We start from the raw sequence: 5,753 nt of genomic DNA, 5'->3' as shown, positions 1-5,753 counted from the left end.
AAAATGAGCTGGAGAAGGAAATGGCAACCCACTCCAGTATCTCTGCCAAGAAAATCCCAAAAGGGGTCACGAAGAGATAGACACAATTGAAACAACTGAACAACAAAAACTAGTAAGGGGTGGGTCATTCATTTACATTTGCAAAATAGCATTAATATGGACCCTCAACCAGAATGTTATTCATGTTATGGAGAACTGATTTGGTAATATGGTATTCTACCATTTTAACACTTGATCTGGTGCTTTGTAGATCACATGGGTTCATGGAAGTCAAACATTGGTCTAATATACACCTCAGCTGGGGGTGGGGGGAGTCCTAGACCAAAATCACCTATGATCCTCAACTTTGTAAATGAGATTGGTTTCTAAAGCCAACTCACATTTCCACAGGAGCTGGCCCAATGAAGCTGATCTGGAGTGGTCACTGTTCCACTCCAACCTCTATGACATCAAATCTATTCTATGACCTCTTGTTAAGTTCAATTTTCTCCATGATAGGTCTACCCTTGAATGGTCCTCTGCTTCCACAAATCTTTTGATGAGGCCAGGGCCCTGATCTCTAAGTTCTTCCTCTAGACTAGTCTGGACAACATCCCTTCCACAGCTTCTAAACCCTGCTCGTTACATAGCTTTCTGATCTAAGTGACAGACAGTAATAGTTTCCCCCTAAACTTTAATATTTATATGTTATAGGGGCAGCTAGCTGGCGCCATAGTGCACAGAGTGCTGGGCTGGAGTCAGGAAGACTCATCTTCATGAGTTCAAATCTGGCCTCAGACACTTAGTAGCTGTGTGACCTTGGGCAAGTCACTTTTAACCCTGATTATCTCAATTTTCTCATCTGTAAAATAAGCTGGAGAAGGAAATGGCAAACCACTCCAGTATCTTTGCCAAGAAAACCCCAAATGGGGCCACAAAGAGTCAGATATGACTGAATAATGACTGGAAAATAACAGGATAGCGATTCAGGTAGGCACACAGCTGATACCTGGCAGGCTACAGGTATCTGTCTGCAGATGGACCCTGGATTAGGGGCACCCTATGTACATACATGTACACACACACACAAACACACACACACACACACACACCCCCTGCAAGGCCCTAACGTTGTTAAGGTGCTTGGAAACAAGTCATTAAATATGTTTCAATGATTCTCTAGGCATGGCAGGTTGAATGAGGAACAGCTTAATTAGAACTTCTCCAAAAGATCTCATTCATGTAGGTTCTCCCTCCTGTAAGCTATCTACTCCTTCCTATCACATGCAGTTCTTGGCCTTGTTCTCTCATAAAGAGCAAGATGCACTACTGTAACTGCTAGGGACTGTTGTTATTCCCATTTTACAGATGAAGAAGCTGAGGTGAAGTAACTTGTCCAAGGTCATACAGCTAATAAGTGTCTGAGGCAGAATTTGAACCCAGGTTTTCCTGACTTCAAGTGTGGTATTCTGTCCATTACCCAACACTACCTCTCTTTTTCCAGTTTTCAAGATTACTCTTCTACAAGTTCCTATATAACTTTGCACTGTTCCTTAAAAAATCTAGGCCTTAACCAACTGGGGCTTAAATACTTCCCTAATCCACAGTCACACTAGAGCTCTCTAAATTTTTGATGAGAAAAATTAAAAAAAAAAAAGAAAAGAAAATAATAAAAGTCTTAGCCTTTTTCCATGTCCCCTGGAAAGACGCTTTCAACCTCCTCTAGTAGGCAACATTTTCCTTTACTCTTCTTAGGCCTAATGAATTCATTCTTCTACAATTTCCTTTTATGTCATTTGCCAGTGGTTTTTCACCTCATGCTCTGCTATTGTGATTTTAGCATCAAATATGTCTTTTCTCTAACCAGCTGGCCTACCATCATTAAGCCATGAATTTTTTCAGATGCGGTTATGAGTTGTGCTGAGCTGAGTCAGACAATACCACCGAGTCATAGAACTGAAAAGGTCCTTAGAGATATGACATCAAAGTCTAAAACCCCCTAGTTTTAAAGCTAAGCAAACTAGGTCCAAGGAGGAAGTGACTCGCAGAGAGCCACATTGCTAGTTAGTGATTGACCCTGAACAGATCAATGAGCTTTTGGAGCCTCTGCTTTTCTTTCACCCAAAGACAAAGGTTGGATTAGATGATCTCCAATGGCGCTCAGGAGAGGCAGCAGTACACAGTGGGAGGGGTGGTGCCAGCCAGGTCTGGGCTTTGAGGACCAGCATTCAGAGTCTGTCTCTGGCACTTCTTTGCTGTCTGACATCAGGCCAATCCTTCAGGTTGTCTGTGCCTGTTTTCTCACATGGAAGAAGATCTGGACCGCCCAATCTCTAAAATCTCTGCTATCCCTACCTTTAGTCTTGGCTCTTTCCAATCCCTCCCTCCCACAGCTACCAAAGTGATAATCCTAAGGCACAAGTTTGAGCATGTCACTCCTCTTGGATCAAATGCAAACTTCTGCTTTTATGATTCCCGTAATCATCCAATTAACTTTCCAAGTTTAGTCAATAAGCAATTATTAAACACCTACTATGTATCAGGCACTGGTACATACATACATACTACATATAAAGAAAGGCAAAATAAATTGGAAATAATTAACAGAAGGAAGGTATTAGAATTAAGAGGGATTGGGAAAGGTCTCCTGGAGAAGGTGGGATTTTAGCTGAGACTTGAAGGAAGTAGGCAGAAACAAGAAGGAAGAACATTCCAGGCATGGGAGACAGCCAGGGAAAATGGCCTGAGCAGAGAAATGAAGTGGCTTTTTGGAGAAACAACAAGGAGGCCTGTGTCACTGGATCAAAGAGTGCATGGGGGGATGTAAGGTATAAGAAGATCGGAAGGGGTGGGGAGCTAGGTTATGAAGGTTTTAGAATGCCAGAGGATTTTATATTTGATCCTGAAGATGACAGTCATTGGAGTTTTTTGAGTATGGGATGACATGGTCAAACTTGCAATTTAGGAAGATTAATTTGACTGATGAGTGGAGAATGGACTGGAGTGGAGTGAGACTTAAGCCTGGGAGGTCAACTAGCTGGTTATTGTCCTGGTCCAAGAGTGAAGTGATGAGGGTCTGCACCAGGGTGGTGTCAATGTCAGAGAAAGAAGGGCCATGCATGAGAGATATTATGAAGGTAAAAATGACAAGCCTTGGCAACTGACTGAATACTGGGGGTGGCAGTGACAGACAGTGAGGAGTCTAAAATGACACTAGGTTTTGAGCCTGGGGAACTGCAAGGAATGTGGTGCCCTTGATAGTAATACAAAAATTTAGAAATGGGCAGGATTTAGGGGAAGAGATATTGAATTTAATTATAATTAATTATATTATATTAATTATAATTATAATTCCCTTTTCTCACATTCAAACTAGTCTACTTGCTATCCTTTACATGCAAGATTCCATCTCCCGTCTCCTCGCTTTTGAACATGCTGTGCCTCATGCCTAGGGCTCACCTCTGCTCTCACTTCCAATTCTTAGAATCTTTAGCCTTCTTCAAAGCTCAGCTCAAATGCTACCTCCTAAATGAAGCTTTCCTGGACCTCACAGCTGCCAGTGCTTTTCTCCCTCCCCCACAATATTATCCTTTATATATTTTATAGGGGCAGCTAGGTGATAAAGTGAATAGTGCTGGGCCTGGAGTCAGGAAGAGTCATGTTACCGAGTTCAAATCTGGCCTCAGATACTTACTAGCTATGTAACTCTGTGCAAGTCACTTAACCCTGCCTGCCTCAGTTTCCTCAAGTGTAAAATGAGCTGGAGAAGGAAATGGTGAACCACTCTAGTATCTCTGCCAAGAAAACTGAAGAGTTGGACATAACTGAACATTGACATATTTTGTATATTACATGAATTTGTATACATTATTGTCTTCCCCTAGAAGAATGTGAACTCCTTGAGAGCAGTGAATACAGCATTTTTATTCTTGTATCCCCAGCACCTTACACAGTGATTGATTAGATCCTAAGGTCCCTTTAAGCACTAACATTCTAGGAACCTATTGCTAAAATAGGTAGCGCAGCCTTTTTATTCTGTCCCAGGAAGTGATAATTCCAGAGTTCACCTATCCTTCACAGCCTCCCACTTCTACCAATACCCTGCAGGAGATTTTCTTCTCAGTCCTCTGAGATAAGCTTCCCCAGACTGCTCTATTATTTAAACTTCCTTCTTCAAGACATTTCTAGGGTGGTCCACTATTTTTCTGAGTTCCCGACATTTGTTTATATAATTATCTTGTCTGCCATATCTTAGTCACTGAATTCTGGGAGTGGCTCTTCTCCTTTCCTTATTTGGCTGCCACTGCCCCCTGAAGCCTCCAGTCTCATCTACATATCCTCTTACATAACTCCTTCCCAGTTGGAGACTTACTCAGGAAACACTTGGTAGCTATTGATAAATTACAACTCGGGCACAAGCCCTTGAATAAGAGGAAGCATTGAATAGTGGAAAATGCATTGATTTGGGGTCAGAGCATCTGAGTTTGAGTCCTGCTTCTGTCATTTACTAGCTATGAGACCTTGGGCGAGTCATTTAACCAGAATCTCAGGTTCCTCTTCTATAAAATGATGGGGTTGTATTAGATGGTCTCTTCTAGTTCTTTCAGATCCTGGACTCTTTAGACATAGCAGTCAGTAAGTCCGTCAATAAACATTTATTTAAGCATCTTCTATGTGCCAGGCACTATGCTCATGCCCACCATGTGCCTCTCCATTGCCCTTTTGGTCAGACAACAAGCTGTTGTTATTGTTGGTTTTCCAGGTGGGTCTGACTCTTTGTGACCCCATTAGGGGTTTTCTTGGCAAAGATGCTGGAATGGCTTGCCATTTCCTTCTCAAGCTCATTTTACAGAAATTGAGGCAAACAGGGTTAAGTGACTTGCCCAGGATCACACAGCTAGTGTCTGAGGCCAGATTTGAACTCAAGAAGATAAGCCTTCCTAACTCCAAGTTCTCTATCCACTGCATTGCCTAGCTGCCTCCAACAAGCTTTTAGTAAGTGCCTACTACATGCCAGGCCTTGTGATAAGCACTGAGGAGACAAAGAAAGGCAATTAACAGTCCCTGCCCCTGGGGAGCTCACGGTCCAACGGGAGAGACAATGTGCAAACAATAACATACAAACAAACAAGATATATACAGGATAAACTAGAGATATCCATCTAGCAGAAGGCACTACGATTAAGGGGGATCAGGAAAGGCCCCTAAACAGCTGGGTATCTGAAGATAACTTCCTGCCATGGAAGCTACCCTCTAATATCTCCTGTTCCTGTCAACCCACTCTCTTGGCTGGGTTCTGCACACACGGCTTCTCTTGATATCTTCCTCCCCACTCCCCATCTGCAATGGAATATCAGCTTCCTGAAGGCAGGAGCTGGTTTGTTGTTGTCTTTGCATCCCCAGCATCGAGCAGAGGCTTAGTAAGTGCTCATTGAGTTACTGGGTACAGGGATGCTGGGGGATTCGCCCAATACATAAGAGTACAGATTTAGAGCTGGACGGTATCTTGGAACTCGTCTAGTCCAGCGCCTTTCATTTTACACTGGAGGAAACTGAGACCAGGAGAAGTGAAAGGCCTTGCCACCCCAGACCTCACAGATACCAAGTCACAGAACTAGAATTTAAGGCCAGGTCCTGCAAGTCAGAGACAGAGCCAGCCCTCTTTCTACACTGCTTGATTATCCAAGCTTCTCTCAAAGGAGAGGGTTAGGGACAGCTAGGTGGTGCAGTGGAGAGAGCACCGGCCCTGAAGTCAGGAGGACCTGAGTTCAAAT

The sequence above is a fragment of the Vombatus ursinus genome, unplaced genomic scaffold (genome assembly GCF_900497805.2).
Source record: "Vombatus ursinus unplaced genomic scaffold, bare-nosed wombat genome assembly UNPS02014991.1, whole genome shotgun sequence".
Taxonomy (NCBI): domain Eukaryota; kingdom Metazoa; phylum Chordata; class Mammalia; order Diprotodontia; family Vombatidae; genus Vombatus; species Vombatus ursinus.
The sequence above is the reverse complement of the archived record's forward strand: the minus strand, read 5'-3'. Positions refer to the sequence as shown.